Source organism: Dermacentor variabilis, chromosome 11, assembly GCF_050947875.1.
Source record: "Dermacentor variabilis isolate Ectoservices chromosome 11, ASM5094787v1, whole genome shotgun sequence".
In the NCBI taxonomy this organism is placed as follows: domain Eukaryota; kingdom Metazoa; phylum Arthropoda; class Arachnida; order Ixodida; family Ixodidae; genus Dermacentor; species Dermacentor variabilis.
This window is the reverse complement of record NC_134578.1, coordinates 21,850,379-21,869,246: the sequence shown is the minus strand read 5'-3', so window position 1 is coordinate 21,869,246 and position 18,868 is coordinate 21,850,379. Positions and strand designations below refer to the sequence as shown.

General features: G+C 46.7%; 1 long non-coding RNA gene across 1 annotated transcript in view; it reads left to right on the top strand.

The window, feature by feature from the left end:
* Positions 1 to 12,783: 12,783 nt before the first annotated feature.
* Positions 12,784 to 18,868, top strand: part of LOC142564707 (uncharacterized) — a 28,696-nt gene continuing 22,611 nt past the window's right edge. The window contains exon 1 of the long non-coding RNA XR_012824659.1: positions 12,784 to 12,917. This is a non-coding gene — a long non-coding RNA (uncharacterized LOC142564707). The remainder of the gene's footprint in view (positions 12,918 to 18,868) is intronic.

Genomic DNA, 18,868 nt, shown 5'->3' with positions numbered 1-18,868 from the left:
AAGCGGCGCCGATGTGTTGAATGAAAGAAGACGCTAAGCCTCGTTTGGTTGCTTTCCTGGCACCCTGGGCGTAGGTCACCTAGATGCGGACACACTGCGGCCTCACGTAGTCACGCGTGTAGAGTTCGGTGTATATAGCGATGTAGCCGCGTCCGAGGATGATTGGCCCATGGCTATGGCTATGCATCAATTGTGACCACAGAGTGAGCAAAATATTTTCCTATGCAATTAAAATCAGACAATTACAGTGTAATTGACTGATTGATTGATTGATTAATTAAATAATTAATTAATTAATTGATCTATCGATCGATCGATTGGGTTTCGAAATGGTAGCAACATTTGTAGCCGGCGTTTTCACAACATGTAGTCATCGATTGATTACACAGAAATAGCATGAGGGAATGAGTTAATAAGAACACGAAGATACACAGATGACGAGCGTTTATTGTCGACGAGCTCGAATCAATAAGCATTGTCCTGGGCGCGAGGACAGAATTGGTACCATTGTGAACATACCTGTCCCGGCAAAAGAAAAAAAAGACAATCAATTGAAGAAGCCCATGTACTTTACAAATTAAGTATCGGTAATAAATGTACCACAGCGTTGGGAAACGTGCACAACGAATTTAGAAATCGTGGCCAAATACAACAAATGCATTCTTGAGAATACGTATCAATGAATAAATGAACAAGTAAATGAAAACATGAACTACAGCCCCCTGGTATTCGGCATGATGTCATCTGCACTGTTGCAAGCACTTTATGAAACACTTTATATCCACGTGGGTCATTTCGCGAACGAGTCATTGACCAGTGCACATTAGCGAAAGCGGCCACGCGGAGAGGCTCCAGGGGCTACAAATTCCTTGCACGAATCTTACGTCGCTTGAACTTCAATCAGGTCAAACTACACGAAAAAAAATGTGCAGAAAGCATCGACGATGACTGTTCGCTGTAAGCGAATAGCCATACGCTTCTATGAAGCTCCTAGCTTTATTAACGTGACGATGCGCTGTAAGGCGTGTGATATTTTGATATTTAAGCAGCGTTTGTTGTGTCATCGCCTAATTCCGTCGAGGACAGAGCCGCTAACCAGCACATTGGTACCGGTAGTACACGTATAGTATACACATAAACCGGTTGATCACGTGTGTGTTGTCGCTAGCGGCGCCTATGCCGGCGCGGAAAGCGACTGCCATCCTCCTCTCCTACCTCCTCCACAGGTGGAGAAGGTGGAGGGACAAGAGGAGGGACTTTTTTTTTTTGCCCGGCGGCCCCATTGCAGCCTGCGAAACCTTCAGATGCCCCAGCTTCTTTCTCTTCCCTTTCTCCCTTCGTCCAGCGTAGGGTAGCCAGCCAGACTCTTGACTGGTTAACATCCTTGCGTTCCTATATTCCTCTCTCTCTTTCTCACTCTCTCTCTCTTCAGATGCCCCACAGTTTTTGCGCGACAAGGCGTACATCTGAAAGAGCTATAATTCGTTTGTTTGTGTTTTGTTGTCTTTTCCTTGTACTTGCCTTCTAAGATAACTGGCTGATACTTGTTTTGGTGCACTTGTTGCAGATGCCTCAATATCTGGCGTGTTTCTTTCTTTTTTCATTAATGTGTACTGCCTGGTGCCATTCTTACTTGTCTTGGCCATTATAGGACCAGCAGAGTCACCGTTTGGGGCGACTTTCGTTCTAACGCCATAGAATCATATGCACAGTGTTTCGAATAGTGAAATTTGTTCTTATTCCATAACAGTTCGCGTCTGGCGAAGAACGCGGCCCTCAACGCGATTGTTCGACAGCACGAGCCATTTTTCATTGGCGCCCTAGATCACCCTCCGATCACCCAATAACTGATAACCCAATCGCCCATCACACGATCACCTCATCACCCGATCACCCTAGATGAAGCTGCAGCGCGGTGGACGGCCAAGCTGCGCTGCTCAAACCTCCAAAGTCAACTACAGGCCATCCAGCAAGCCCGTGATCGAGGCGGCGAGGAGACAGGATCTTCGGGCCTCCTCGCGTCCTATATGCCCAGGCTACGAAGTTGCCGGATTTTCAATAAGGTTGTTACCGCCACCAGCACCACCGATCAGCAATCACCGAACCGTTGTGAAAACAGGCGAAATTTCCATAGAGAGCTGTGCGCTTTAAAGGATCTGGGTGTGTTTGTGACGTACAGGTTTAGCGATCCGGCGGGGTCATCTAGCACGGTCAGTGTGTGTGACCTCGCTAGCGCCGGAGCAATCGGGCCATATAAGATTGCCTCAGCTTGTCGCAGCCACCTTTGCTCAGCAGCTCATACTCGGCTCGAGTGATGTGACAGCTGTCGCCTCTACACGGCTTTAGACCAGCGCCACGCATCTCATCAGTGCCCGACCACGCTGTAGCTCTCGGCTGCGAACCATCGACTACGCTGAGTATAAACGGTGAATCAAGGCTGCCGCAGTTAATCCTCATAACTTAGTAACAAATACGGGCTTACGGTAGAGTTAACAGGTGATGTCGGTTCATCGAACTTTGGTAATGGCTGCGCACTGGTCACGAGCATTACGGTCGAAACTCTCCACGTAGACGGACTGCTTGCATGGCGCAAAGCAGAAATTTCAGCAAATTCGGCAAGCAGCTAAGTCGCTATGTAGGGTCCGCCCACAACGAGCAAGCATCGTAGGAAGCGGCCGAGCAAGCCGGAGCGAGTGTCAGAACTTCGCAACGCCCCGCTGTCACGTGACCACCTCTCGCGTCAGATGTGCTGACACAGTCACTTCCTAGAAAACAAAACGAGAACTCAAAGTATAAAAAGCAATTTTAATGAATTACTTAGGCTGCTCACGGTGCTTCCGAGCGTCTTTTTTTTTCTTTTTTTTTTTTCTTGGGTTTGGAGGTATACGGCTTTCAACAAACACAAAGCATGAAGTGTAGAAAATATCGTATCACAATGACACAGCCAGAAGCACACGACGGTCCAACGAATTCGATTTGATAGCTGAGATTCCTCATTTCAGTGTCAGCGGAATTCCTCGGTTCGTGCGTTCTTCGACGTAATCACAAGGGGGCTCCACACGGAACGAAATTGATTACTTGCCCACGTTTTCGCTCCTGAAGTATATTAAAAAGAAAAAAATAATGGACTCCCGACCTAGATCTTTCGTAAGGTAACGCAAAAACCAATAAAGAACAACAAAATGGCATCGCTCTGCTCACCAATGAAACTCCGTAATTAATATTTGAAAGGCCCTCTTCATTTCCAAGAAAAAATAATAGTCCAGTGCTTTTAATTCTTTCCTAAAAATGATCTGCCTGTATCGGTAGTGCATCAGCAGGTGCATTTTTTCAGCCAGAGTTTAATCGCCGAAACCACGCAAGCCCGATCAAAGCAACAAATTAAAAAGAAACAAACAGCGACCTTGGTTAGTGACCAGTTACCGCTAGTTAGACCTAAGCCTAGTTTTCTTTCTTCTCTCGAAAAGCACGCGCGTTGATGACTTGTTGGCACACAACAATAGCAGTCGCCCTTAGAAGCGTGGTTGGGCCGAAAGCGGGCGCGCGTTCGGAGATATACGCACGACGTGCTGCCGAAAACCCGTGCGTGCTCATCGGAGCAGATGATCGCATCGCTCACCGTACTGCCCGCTTCGGTAGCAGAGGAGCCATTAAGATTAGCGAAAGTCGAAATAGCAGCAAGACAAGGGCGTCGTTAACGGTGCCTCCAGCGCCGCCTGGACCGGTTTAGCCAGTCAAACAGCGACGGCAACCTTGGCCGTCGGAGTGCGCATATTTCGGCACATCGTTGGTGCAAAACAGAAAGCAAGAAAACTTCGCGGATGCCGCTACTGAGAGGCCCCATCTAGGAGGCGTTGGCTGACCGCTTTCGTTGCAGAGTCGGTGGCCTTGCGAGGTGAACGTCTCGCGTTCTTGCTAGTCTTTTTGTTTGTTTGTTTGTTTTTCTCGTATGTTTTCTATGCGGCGAACGTAACCGAACAAGCTGGATTTTCGTCTGCTAAGAGGATTGCCAGTGTCTGCTTGTTGAGCGTCCGTTGGGTGTTTCGTCTGCTCTTTCGCCGGGCAGAAATAGCGGTAACCGATTGGTTTCGAGCACCCCGTTTATGAGCGTGTACGCGTATAATCGCGAAGGGAGCGTGGGACATTAGGTGGGCGTTTAGTTGAGAAAAGCAGGACTTTCTTTTTTTCCCCCGAAAGGTAGGTTTAAAGGATGGCACCGTTTATGTGACAGCGTGCTCTCTTTTCCAGACTTTTTCTCGAGCGGCACGGTCGATACGGTAACCGAAACACCGTATCATTACCCACTGCCCCACTTCAGCGGCAAAGTCAGCGCGCATTGATAGTATATCGTGCCGTTTAATTGTCATTTCTTTGGTGCGTGTATGTGTCGTTGACTTCTTATAACAGTTATAACAGCAGGGAGTGCTAGAGTGAGGGAAAGGGCGTGGGGTTGAAAGAAGTGTGTTGCGTGCAGGCAAGGACCTAGTGCCAATAATCAAGCACATTCACTGGATTGGGCGCAAAGTGAAGGTGTGCCGATGGTCCAGTACTAAACTCTCTAAAATCCCAGCACTAAATTAATTGACTGCTGAAATAAAGTCGAATTAGAAAGGTGGTACGTACTCGTACATGAACCCCAACTCGTAATGTGGCGCGTACCAAGCTCCTTTGAATAAGTGACATACTAGTCAATGAACCCCAACTGAACATTGATCTGTAAGTGATACTTATTGACCCACCGTCCTGACCCCTGCAAGGCTTCGTTTGCAAAGTTTCAATGACGGTTGACGGATGGCAAGCAGCAGAAATTGATTTTTCACACAAAAATGAATATCGGGACATAGATATTTTATTCAGAATGTTCGTGTTCATTAAAAGAAGCAACACTTGACGCCTGTCGTTGAATTATTTAACGAGCCTTGTCGGCTCCGAAATGCCGGGTGTGATAAATCCCAGTTTTGAGAGAAAGAGAGAGAGAGAGATCGTTTTATGATTAACCGAACCAGCCAAGTATTACCTGCAAAATGTTCGCTTTCCAAACATTGAAACGTTCACAGTTCCTTTCTAGCTATACTGATGTCTATTATTTTTTTCTAGCTTTTAATCTAACTTAGGTTAAACTTAAATACTGTCTCTTCGTGCTCATTAGCGTATGTGGTAATGTCTTCCGTTTCCCTGCGACACCAATGACCTGTAGGGCCAAGTCGTCGTAACGTGCGTGCGTGAACGGTTTATAAAGCGTTTTAACGAGTATATAAAATGCAGGTACAACACCACCTGCATGCAAAATAAAATACACACCTAGATGCCCAAGGCGAATCTTGAAATTCAGGCACGTGCTGTCCGCCTATAGGGAAAGAAACGCGATTGAAATTAGCACTTTTTGGCTGATTAGCATTCCACTGCCAAGACGCGGATACAGGAAGCCGAATCAGTATCGTAGAATGGTTATTTGTGCGGTTGTAGTTGATATTTCTGTGGGACTTTAAGGACGTCAACCTTGCTGCGTGAGATCACTTCTTAAGGAAATGACTGAACACTTGTGGTGCCTGTGTTGCGAGAGTATATACCGAGGTACTGCGGAAGTTTAATGTTCCGTATACTTCCTCGTTGAAGATGCACGCGATTAGAACTTGAGCAGCACGCTTAGCTTTCAGTGTGACTTTGATACTTGAAAGTGTTTCGACAGACTTTTTTATATTTTTCCTTATCATCATCGATGTCTAATCATTCATTATAAAGAAAACTAATATCGTACGTTGTTATCTTTAAGGCATTTTGATGTCTTTGTCCATTGTTCTCGTCATCGCAGTTCTAGTGTTCGTTGCGAGAATAGCATTTTACGTTTTCCTTGTAAAATCACAATCTCGAACTCATGGAACAATTGTGACAAAGGCTCGCATAATTCACCGACGCACCTTTGAAATAGTCAAGGCAATGTGCAGGAATCTGCAGCCCCGAATAAAATTATATTGCTCCAACCCTCATGTTGGCATTTGAGAAGCAAAGCTTTCGCGAAGCGACTAAATGAACGGCATGAAACTGATGGTATTCTGCATGGAATTTTGCACTACAGCGATTACCTAGACGCCTCCCACTGAAGACGGGCAAGACGCGGAGACCCACACCGCGTGACCCACGTGACCGTGCAAAATTTTGTCTCCCGAATTAGCCCACTTCGCTGTGACACCGCATGCAGCGTCGGAGCGCCGACCAGGGCGGCCCGATCCTGGAGACAGTGCAGCGGTAAACTGCATGCTACTCGGCGAAAGGCCGACCAAGTAGATGTGCCAGAACCCAAACCCTAGGACAGTAAGAATAGAGAGGTTTGCTTTATTAAATGAATTGTCCTCTTCGTGACGTACTTTCTTCTTGCGATGAAGACATAAAGCTATCATTTGTTTGCTGCCCACTGCGTAATTCCGCAGAAGTCAAGGCCAGGGAGGAGGAAATAACGAGAGAAGGCAGAAATGTACCCTACTCTGTGGGACGGGAAAGAGGGAATAGAAAGAGAAGAGAGAGAGAGAGAGGGGGGTAGGGGGTAGGGAGGGAAGCCACGGTGAGCTCGCGCACGCATGTGGAGGGCGTGAGCTCGTCAAAGACGTTCACATAGGCCAGTCACCCTCAAGAAAGACAAAAGTGCCTTCATAGCGTTGTGGGTCAATGAGCGATGGGGACGATCTTCAGCCACGACATCTCTGAGGGCAGTAAAGATGGTAGCGCTGTTCTGGTTGTGAGCCATTTCCAAAGACCGGAGCACCCAGTCACGGTCAATAAATGTCCCGGAGGGTTCGCACGGATTCGCTTTAAGAGAACCATTTCTTTTTTTTTTATTTGACAACTATAACAGCGCTAACGCATGCAACCACAAAGGAACACGGACGAGACACAAGCGCTAGTGTCTCGTCATTATTCCTTTGCGATTGCATGTGTTAGCGCTGTTATATTTGTCAGATCAAATATGCACCAACTCGCCCAGAAAGAAGTTTCAAACAACCAGTTTTCTAAGACAGAACTAGACACCTGCGGGAACTGTCATGTGAGGTCATGGGGCGAGAGGCTGCGGAAGCCAAGGTTCCGTACTTCCTCGTGCCATGAGCGCCATTAGAACTTAAGCAGAACGCTTACGTTTGAATGCGGTCCCAATAGCTAAGCGTGTCGTTTCCGCATACTTTTGATATGTTTGTGCGTCATTCTCGCCCCAACAAATTATTGTAAGAACATTGTTGTGTACATTCATTGTGAAGTAAAAGTCCCAAGCGAAAAGAATTTACTTTAACAAACTGACAACCGGAAGGTTAGTTTATACACCTGTATATATATATATATATATATATATATATATATATATATATATATATATATATATATATATATATATATATATATATATATGACGCAAATGAGGTACTCAAGAAAATCGAATGTGATAGTGTGCAATACATGACATATACAGCGACCTCTATAACTTATAACTTGTTTACAAGCACCTACCTTCGTTCACTGAGAATATCTTACGGCGAGTACCATACTCATCGCAGTGTAAGAAAAGGGGGGGAGAGGAGGTAGGGGGGAGGTGTCTTCGCTTGCCTTTTCAATCGAACACACAGCTCTGTCAGTCTTTTCTGTTTTGAGAAAGGCGCACTTTCTACACACTTCGTGAGTATTGCGCTTGCAATGTGACATTCATCGTGGACCTCATCAGCACCCGATCCATGGATATTTGTATTTAGTTAGCTATGCAACTGGTGTGGCTGCTTTCACTGCGAGTTGCATTCTCAAGGTAATTCACGCACTTTCCATAAGCCAGGGCGTCAGCGAGTATCGGCGCTGCTAGACGTGCCCAGAGGAAAGAGCGAGAAAGGAGCTCGGGTGCAGCAGGCAGCCTCATGCATGACGCGTTCCGGTGGTGGCGATACGGTGTGTCCGTACGTTGCTTTCGCGCTAATCGCATTAACGTCGACGTTTAGCGTGAGATGGGCTCTTCCGGAATCTTTTTGTTCCTTTCTCTTCTTTCTTTAGTTCTCTCCTTCTTTTGATCTTCCTTCCTTTCCTTCTTTCTTTCTTTCCTCCTTTGTGTTTTTCGTTTTTGTTCGTGACTTTAGTTGCTTCTCGCGCATATTCGTCGTGTACGAGAAGAAGAGAAGCAGACGTCAAACGAAGCTAGTAAGAAACCTGGTGGATCCTTGGTTGCTTAGAAATTAAAGATTCGTCCACAGCCCACAGGAACGGCGTCTCTGACAGCACTCGTCTTTCTTTTGTGCGTCAAGCACCACCAATCGGTCAGTAGCAGAGTCACGGCCCGGGCCCGAGTGAGGAAAGCTAAGGAGGTTAAACAAGTGGGAAATTCAGTTTGCTACCACTCACAGAGGAGGTGGGAAGGTGGGGTAAAATACAGAGAGAATGAGAACACTGACGCAAAATCAAAAATAGTCGATCGCGCAGGACAACTGTTCTAAAAGCGCACCATCTTCTGTGTTGACAATCAGCGAGGCCTTGATTGCGATGCGCATCTTTTGTAAATGAACGATGCATAAATAAAACGCTATTAGGTTTTCTTAAATCGGGCTCTCAGTTGTCGGCTTTATAATTGCGCTAAGAAGTGCGAACTCCCTAAAACAGTTGACTACACAGGGTCTAGTACTGCGGAAAAGGGGCTTTTTGCGCAAGGCGTTGCGACAGATGCTCAGTCTGGCTTTGGTGAGTCGGTCTTCCAGTGCCCAATGGACAGTTTCCACCAGGTCTTGCTCGAGGTCTGTTTGAGCACGTTGGCTTCGCCTTATAACGGCCTGATTCGTGAACTGGGCATATAACCAGAGGACATGAATCGTAATGACGGTATATCGCGCTGCATTACTTCACTCCAGGGACGCCATCACTACGCGAAGAGTATCGAATGCATGCATCACACTTCGATACCGGACCCAAAGTGTTGCGTAGAGGAAAGAAGAACGTCTGATAGAGCCATGTCTACCTGCCATTTGGGTCGGATTCTTAAACGGTTCCCACCCTAAATGTTTGAACGGACCCACCACCCGTGATCGAGGCAGCTTGAATGAGGCCACGCCTTGTCCTCGAGAAGCGCACCCGATGACAAGTTCAGTCTCGCTTCCTCCTCTCTCTCTTTGATACCTGCAGCGCCGTTCTCTCACGGCACCGTTACTAAAGTGGCCCTCTCCAAAGGCAGCGCCCAGTGGTCTGTCAATGTCAGCGGCGCATTTGATTTGGTTTAGTTTGCACAAAGAGAGATTACGGACAGGAAAGACCCAGTTGCTGGCGTGGGAAGCTCTCTATTTGCCCCGCGCGCAAACATTGAGCGAAAAGGAATAATGAGCAAGAGCTGAAGGAAACAGGGAGTTAATATGGGCGCGCCAAACGCTATACCGCAAGCTCTGCTAAAGCGCAAGCATTTATTATGCACTGTAAAAAAAAATTCTGTGAATATAACAGAAAACTTTAAGGCAATTTCAGTCTCATACTCTATACTGTTTTCTTCTGTTTATTTTTTATTTCTGATTTTTTCTCTAGCATCACAGTAAAAAAGTATGTTCTTCACTTTCTGTATCATTTCGCAGCAACCTTTTTATTTCATAGTTCCCTTCCTTGTAGTTGTGCACGGAAATGACGTTTACTGTTTTACAACAGGAAGTATTGACATATCACGGCGATATAATATGCGTGAGAATAAAAAAAAATTGAATTCTTCGGAGGCCCAACTGCAAGGAAGCAGCATCCATGCACGAACTCACTCGTACGCACGTAAGTACAACCATGGCCTCCGAGATTGCCCGCGCTGACAGCGTGCGCAATCTCAGAGGCCATGGTACTGCATACGCACGTGCACACAAGCACACGCTATCCGTCCGTTCATATCGCTATCATGTACTGGCTCGGTGAAACACTGCTGTGCTCGGTGCCACCTAAGGGCGATTTAAAGAATTAGTTTACACGCAAAAGGAGTGAAACGCGTCGCCAGTGTCAAAAAATTTTCGAAGCTATAAAACAATAAAATGTATAAAAGTAAAACATAGGAAAAGAATGTAGACACCGCGGTTGCAGATAGTGTAATCACTGATTTTTAAAATTTACTTATTTGATTCTGATAACTTGATTTTTCATGATTGTCATTGTGCTGGAGCCAAAGGCAGGCTCTTATGGCACCGGATATATGTACACAAGATGGCGGTAAGAATCGTATCTTTCTCCCTTGAATAATTAAATAGATCGTGGGAGCACAATGATAGTGCAAAGGTGAAGGTAATAAAGCAACAACAAATTCGAGCTACGGTTGCTAAAGCGGTCGGTACGGCGTGAAAAATACAGACACTCGGTGACAGGCTGCGGTAATATTTACGGAACGGCTAAAACCCACCAACTGTCCGGCGCTGTAAAAGTTTTGATAAAGAGCGAGGGCGACTTCTAAGGAAGTAGGGATGATTGCAAGCTATAGAACACTTGCATGAAATAAAAAGAAAAAAACTAGAAGCTTGCGAATATACGAAGTTTCGAATATGAATAGGAATATTCCGTGCTGCTCGATTCGAGAATTCGAGAATTCCCTCTATTAAATTGCCAAATATTCGATTCTGATCGAATACGGCAGACGGCACTTATTGGAGTGGCGAATGATTTCGAGCTATTTCGAGTGATCCTATTTCACGACGGACGCGACTGATTCGCAGAGACATGGGACAAACGCACACCGTGAGAAGCCAACAAACAAAGACACCAAGGACAACATAAGGGAAATTAATTATACTTAATAGTTGAATTAAAGAAACGATAAATTGAACGTCAATGAAAGTGGATGAAAAAACAACTTGCCGCTGGCGGGGAACGGTCCCACGTCTTCGCATGAAGCGTGCGATGTTCTAATGCTCGATGCTCTAAGACCAATTCACGGAGCAGATAACTCCTGAGGAGGTTAAGAGTCCCCCTAGTGGGCACGTCCATTTCGCCTGCTGCTGAAGTGCTGATTGACTGTGGCGGCTGCTTGCTGCGGATACGCCGTCCGGCCCAGCCAATCAGAACCTCAACAGCAGACGAAATGGACATGTCCACTAGGGGGACTCCTACAGAATGCCTCCCCTGCTGCGTTTATCGCGTCCCCGTGACTGTCATCGCGTAAACCATGCGGGAGGGAGGTGAATTTCGTCACCTCGGTGTGACCTTTTCCTCTCACCTGAGCTTCCACAAGCACTTCGACTTACTTTGTGCTAAGGCTTTCAGAAAATTGGGCTATTTTAAGAGAATGTTAGGAGGAGCTATACGCATCAGTGGCAAGCTTGCGGTCTACGCCTCTTTAGTCCGACCTAACTTGCAACTGGCCTCAGTTGTATGATCGCTGAGCAGTGCCTATGCCATTACTAAACTCAAGAGAGCTCGAAAGGAGCAATAACGTGTATATCTTTATTTGTCAACACTACTACTAAACTCTCTAGCGCCGAGTTTATGGAAGCAACCTATTGCTTGACGCACTAGAACGCAGGGTAAGGCTTGAGCGAATTTTCTCTCCTGTCAAGATCGTTAACAATCCGAATAATATTTATACACTGATTTGCGTCCATCAGCCCTTCAGCCTGAGCCACTTGGTCGCACACGCAAACGTTGAATATCACTTCGTCTATGCCTTTTCTAAATTGCTTTATGTTTTCTTCCTAGCCGTTAACCATTAACCCTAAGTAGCTGAAATGATTGATTGCGGGAATCGCCTTATGACAACCTGGTGCGCGGAGCGTCTAGCTACGTTCTTTGTTGCCTTTCTTTGGTGTTGTTATTGTGGATTCTCTAATTGTTTAGACTGTGTAATAAACCAATCACATTGTGCGCAACGCACGCAGGAATTGTCGAAATATGCCGAATGTTTTCTTGTTATTTTGTTTGAGTTATATTAAGCTGCACCCGCTCCTGTGATTGTCGCCGTGTATTAGGACAGCAAGGATGCGTAAATAAAATAAATGGAGCTCTGCTCGGAAAGCTGCAATCATTCCATAAGAGTGCGTTGACATTTCCCTCCTTGCATACGAAATCGTTGTCAGGAGACACGTCGCTTTATTCAACTGGTATCCCCACAACTGCACCCTTTCGACTCAATGAGCGGTGCTGTAGCATCGCACACCTCTCTTTTAATGAACACAACACCCTATACTTACATCTGGTGAATTGCTGTACCGTTGTTTCATCGCTGTAATCGTCATGACGCGTCGCACAACTTAAAGCAGTTGTTTCGTGCCTACAACGATCCTCAGTTGATCCGAAGTCCCAAAAACGTTAAATTTCTTTGTTTGGGACTGCGCAAATGTTCGATATTTGAATGCTCGAAGGCCATTTCTCTGGAATATTTCTATTCGATTTGATTCGAAAATACTACAATTCCAGTGCCCATATAGCTACTAAAGCAGTTCCCACTTTTCTGTTTCTGGCCTGTTGCTGAAATTACGAACCTCGTGATTCATTTCCCGTCATCGAACTATAGCGTTTCAGAGATTTATACGCTTCGTTTTAGGCTAGGCTGGTGCGGCAAACGGTCGCAGTAGGAAACGAGGCCGTTCTGCGTTTGAAACTACGCGGGAATTCCTTGCCTGGGCACTCTTTATTCTCAACTCTCGAGAGCTAGGTACTAAAGCAAGAGCGCTTAGAGACTTTCGTTCCCCGAGGTTGGCTATCAACTCTACAAATAGGGAAAGTTGGATCACAAAACGGTCTCTGCGATTTTCCCTAGTTCCCGCTAGCACCGACAGCATGCGTTCTCGCAGCTGTTGGCAGAAGTGCGTCGCCGGTGTGCAGCTGCACTCTTTTGGTGTTGCTGTGCTCTTGGATTGACACTCCAGCGGGTTTGCGGCGTGGTCATTAGCGGACGCGAGTTCTGTTAGGACCATCCCCATATTCTTCCTCCGAACTGGCCTTGCCTGTCTTCGGTAAGGTGAGTCGATCGATTGGTTGATTTGATTCATTCTGCTTATATCGGCAATGTAGACAACTTTCGTCGCTCGTTTTCGACAACAAATGATTGTAAGTAGACAGACGGAACAGGCATGATGAGATAAGGAAATAAAAGGCATACATACACAGAAAGAGCGGGAGGATAATTTGCACGATGGTTCGAGGGATACTTGGGGAAGTGGGTAAGGGGAAGGAGGCCGCGGGTATGACTCGCTAAGGAAGCTTCACACGCGAAGCTCCGTAGTGGGTTCGGTGCCTCTTTGTCGTTGTTCCATGGTTGGAGCGAGTCTTCAAACGATGTCACCTCCTTAGGCCGATACCTGTCCCGAAATGTATTGCAGTCCTTCACATTCCCCCACGAGGTGATGGACATTTGGAGTTACCTCTGTCGGACATGCGCAAGAGTTCACCTGTGAAGGTGATTGCGGGTGGTCCGGGTCATTGCACTACCTCCGCATCTGCCAAAAACACACATCACTCACACGGGCTCGCGAAGTAACAAACAATCAACGTCGACACGCTTCAATTGCCTATACCCACGGCGGCCTCATTTCGATGGGGGCGAAATGCGAAAACACCCGTGTACTTAGATTTAAGTGCACGTTAAAGAACTCCAGGTGGTTGAAACTCCCGGAGTCCTTCAATATGGCGTGCCTCATAATCAGAAAGTGTTTTTGGCACGTAGAACCCCATAATATAACTAATTTTAATTGCCTATACGTGAAACAGTCAGCCTGCTAACTACTACTTCTTTCTACCTATCTCAGAATCCTAGTCGTTACACACAAAAAAGTATTACAGAGGTGGTCCTACAGCAAAACATCGATAACATAGATAATGCACTCAACTAACCTTCGCTATCCCGGAGGAAAATATCTATTTTTATCTCGTTGGTCACACTAGCATATGAGAATAAATTTTAGAACGCTCTCAAAATAGACAAATGGTGTTCTACCATCTGCAATATTATACAAAGCTTTACGTAGCTTTCAGAACAGCGGTTAATAAAAGGAGCCTATGAAGAAGGTTGTACAACTACATCACTCATAACGTGAAACTGAGTTCTGTGTACACGGTCATCAATAGTCTGCAAGATGGCCGCCGTTTAACGAAATATGCTGGAAAGCAGTGTCAAAAACGGAAAAGAAAGTGGCTGCCCCTCTTGTTGTGTACAATAGGCTGCGTTTTTATTATAACAACACTGAGAGATTTAGCGGCTACGTTTATTTTTTTATTATTATTTTTTCTTTCTCAAATGCCACAACTAGTTGACAATCTTTAGTTTACGCTATTCAGTAATACACAAGTGTGCTGTGTATTCAGTGGTCCGCCAAACAAATAATGCAACAAAAAAAAATACCAACGCACAATTCCACCCTCACCTCGTAAATTGGAAGCGAACTGCAGGCCCATAGCATGCTACTTCAGACGGTTAAGGTGAACAACGAACTGGTACTCACTAGTGCATGTCACAGATACACAACACAAGCAGAGAACTCAGACAACCACGAATGCGTCGCAGTAATCCACAACGATATAATTGGAAATGCATGTGCATATATATAGAATCGCATGATTTCGGGCTGCACTCGCGACGAACCCAAAGTTACAATATTTATTTGCTCGTGAACCATGCATTGACGCAAGGGCACGGCGGCTCTAATTCGGTAACCAGCTTTGGTAAATGGGTGGTCGACGAACGGCACAGCTCCGCATATGAGGACTAAAACGTACACACACCACCAAGTCGGTGGCCTGACAGCTAGCAGCTGCGTTACTCCACACGTGGCCATCTATAAATAAAGAAGTGCACGGCAGTCGGCCTTTCTGCCTCAGGTTTTCTTTAACGCTTTTTTTTTCTTCCTATACCCCGCGTGTTATCGGAGTTCGTTCAACTCGAAGGTCAAAGACTAAAAGGAGAAAGTGACCGCTACAGAAAGTGCACCGGTTGCCTTGTAATGGCTTGTCAACAAGCAGTGTAGCAGTAAATCATGCATGTTTCTTTTTTGTGTGCGATGTGACCCTATTTCTAGCCTGAGGGACACTAGCGCATAAGTGCGTGCACCTGTGTGTGTGCGTATGTGCGTGCGTGTGTTTTGTGTGCGCGCATGTGTGTGCCTGTGTGCGGGCGCGTTTTTTTTTATGTACTTGCGCGCGTGCGTGCGTGTCAGGCCGGTATACCGATACCATCACGTACCGTGTACCACTGATAATCCATAGAACTACCTTAGATTTGGCGATCACCTGGCCTGGATCACCTGGATATAGAGCAACATGGCAGACACTTGGGCGATTTGATTGAAATTCGAATCGAGAACGCAAAAGCCCAGGCACAAGCAGAATCTGTTTGGTGGACCAGCGCCTTTCTTTTTATCCGTTGACGTGCGTTCTCCTTTGCTTGAGCATGGACTTTTTTCTTCAATTGTTCTTTAATATGAAATTACGCATACGTCACCGTTCCCTCTGGACTCAGTCTCGGAACGCACACAGCGTATAACCGGCACACGCGTTTTCAATTCCCAACTGGACCGGGATACTCCTGCGCCCTGCGGTAGCTCAATGTCTGTGACGTTGCACTGCTGAGCAAAAAGGTCGCAGGTTCGATCCCGGCCGCGAAGGATGTATTGCACCGGGCGCGGGATGTGTTTGGACCGGTGGTGCCTTCGTGCGGCGGCACCACGAACTCTAATGGAACGCGACGGCCTGGCCGGGCTCAGCAGGCGCTGCCGCCAGCTACGTTGATTTCATATGTTCCGTCACTTTTAACAGCGGAGCTGTTCTAAGTCGAGCCTTGGCCGTCCGTTGTGCGGTGCCAGGCAGGGGGCAGGGGGGAGGAGAGGGGTATAGGAGCAGGTGTTCCGCCGGCGCTCGCCCTTTCGCCCCATAGATTCCGCTCGCACGAGAGCGGCAGCGCCGACGTCGCGCAAATCTCGAGCTTCGAGAGCGAGAAGCGCAAGCAAAGCGCCAGCGGGGGGAAGCCGCTACCGCCGTGGATAGACAACGGGCCGCGCAAGCCAAGCGGAGGCAAGCCAACCCCCATCTTCGAGAGTAGGAGGCCGAGTAAAGACATCGACGCAGAGAGATTCCTCTTACGGAGGGCGCCGATGGACGGTTCAAGAGAGAATTCCCCGACCGTGAGTGCGGCCACAGCTGCAAGGTGTGTGATAGACTGTGGTTTGATCACAACCTCACGCGACTGCAAAGTGTGCGCAATCCAGAAAACGCCGACAAAACGACGGCAACGAGATAAAAGACTTCCGAAAAAATCGCGCTAAACACGAGTCCAAATCTGAGAAAACAACCACCAGCTTCGCTATTTTGACAGCTTTCACTGCGCGGAACAGGCCTTACCTTTTTTTTCTGTTTGGCGTTTGGCGAAACGCCACGCGAAACCGAATCTGATCAAACATGGTGCGTTTTTCGTTTCACCAACAGTTACTAAAACATGACTGAACCTGGTTAGGCCGTTTGCTTCGATCGTTTTTCACTGCGACCTCACCAGATGGAACGGCGGAAAGACTGGATAGGCGCGGCCTTTAGGCAACAGTGCCTAATGCGCTCAGCATTTGAAGCGCGATAATCGAAGGGCGTTGTCGCCGGCGCTTGTTTCACCTACTGTAAGCGCTGGGGCCACCGAGCTGATGCATCGTGGCATACAGTGAGAACGAGAACCTTTGTGACGCATTGTAGCTGCAACTGGTCCCACAGCGCTCATTTAGAGCTCACCTGTGGCTAAAAAAAAATGAGAAGACGGTGGTAGCCGCGTGCTCCGAGAATTGCGTTTCAATCGCAGAGCACTGTATATTTCCGACGCTACCTTGCTGTGGTCTAGTAGTTCAAACGTCGATAAAGGAGCAGTTCGTACGCAAGAGATTCGTGTCCCACGGGAAATGCCTGTCTTAGCCTCCGCAGCTGTAACGTCTCGGAGCTTGGGATACGAAGGCGAACACTCAGATCTGTAGTCGCAATTTCGCCGTCTTATCAGTCCGTCAGTCTTCCTTTCTTTAACAGCTTCATTACATATGGTATACTTCCCTTCCTCGCGCTTCCCAACTCCAGCTGTGCCCAGCACATGACTGTTTGCTGTGCATCGACGGCGAACGCAAACCTACCAGTGCACTAACACTTGCCGCCACCGATGGCTCTCGTCGCGCTAAGCTGTTTGAAAGGGAACACCACCGTAGATTGGGCAAGCTTCTAAGACATTAAGAACGGCGAAGCATTACAAAAATAAAAATATTTACAACAATTTTTAAAGGAAGTCTATTTCATCATCATCAACAACAACAACGGACAGAAAGCGGGAACTTACAGACACATGTGCGAACGGCCAAGCAGCTCAAGAAACAAAAAAAGGGAGACATACGTCACCATTTTTTTTTCATCATAATTTTAGAGCTCAGCTCTTAGGAGCCCGTTCCTTCGTTGAGCGTCGGCATCGGCGTAACTGAGCGAACGAACACATCATCATCATCATCATCATCAGCCTGGTTACGCCCACTGCAGGGCAAAGGCCTCTCCCATACTTCTCCAACTACCCCGGTCATGTACTAATTGTGGCCATGTTGTCCCTGCAAACTTCTTAATCTCATCCGCCCACCTAACTTTCTGCCGCCCTCTGCTACGCTTCCCTTCCCTTGGAATCCACTCTAACTCTTAATGACCATCGGTTATCATCCCTCCTCATTACGTGTCCTGCCCATGCCCATTTATTTTTCTTGATTTCAACTAAGATATCATTAACTTGCGTTTGTTCCCTCACCCAATCTGTTCTTTTCTTCTCCCTTAAAGTTACACCTATCATTCTTCTTTCCATAGCTCGTTGCGTCGTCCTCAATTTAAGTAGAACCCTTTTCGTAAGCCTCCAAGTTTCTGCACCGTACGTGAGTACTGGTAAGACACAGCTGTTATAAACTTTTCTCTTGAGGGATAATGGTAACCTGCCGTTCATGATCTGAGAATGCCTGCCAAAGGCACCCCAGCCCATTCTTATTCTTCTGATTATTTTATTCTGATGATCCGGATCCGCAGTCACTACCTGTCCTAAGTAGATATATTCCCTAACCACTTCCAGTGCCTCACTACCTATCGTAAACTGCTGTTCTCTTCCGAGACTGTTAAACATTACTTTAGTTTTCTACAGATTAATTTTTAGGCCCACCCTCCGGCTTTGCCTCTCCAGGTCAGTGACCATGCATTGCAGTTGGTCCCCTGAGTTACTAAGCAAGGCAATATCATCAGCGAATCGCAAGTTACTAAGGTATTCTCCTATAATTCTTATCCCCAATTCTTCCCAATCCAGGTCTCGGAATACCTCCTGTAAACACGCTGTGAATAGCATTGGTGAGATCGTATCTCCCTGTCTGACGCCTTTCTTTATTGAAATTTTGTTGCTTTCTTTATGGAGGACTACGGTGGCTGTGGAGCCGCTAGAGATATCTTTCAGTATTTTTACATACGGCTCGTCTACACCCTGATTCCGCAATGCCTCCATGACTGCTGAGGTTTCGACTGAATCAAACGCTTTCTCGTAATCAATGAAAGCTATATATAAAGGTTGGTTATATTCCGCACATTTTTCTATCACCTGATTGATAGTGTGAATATGGTCTATTCTTGAGTAGCCTTTACGGAATCCTGCCTGGTCCTTTGGTTGACGGAAGTCTAAGGTGTTCCTGATTCTCTTTGCAATTACCTTAGTAAATACTTTGTAGGCAACGGACAGTAAGCTGATCGGTCTATAATTTTTCAAGTCTTTGGCGTACCCTTTCTTATGGATTAGGATTATGTTAGCAATTTTCCAAGATTCCGGTACGCTCGAAGTCATGAGGCATTGCTTATACAGGGTGGCCAGTTTCTCTAGAACAATCTGCCCACCATCCTTCAACAAATCTGCTGTTACCTGATCCTCCCCAGATGCCTCCCC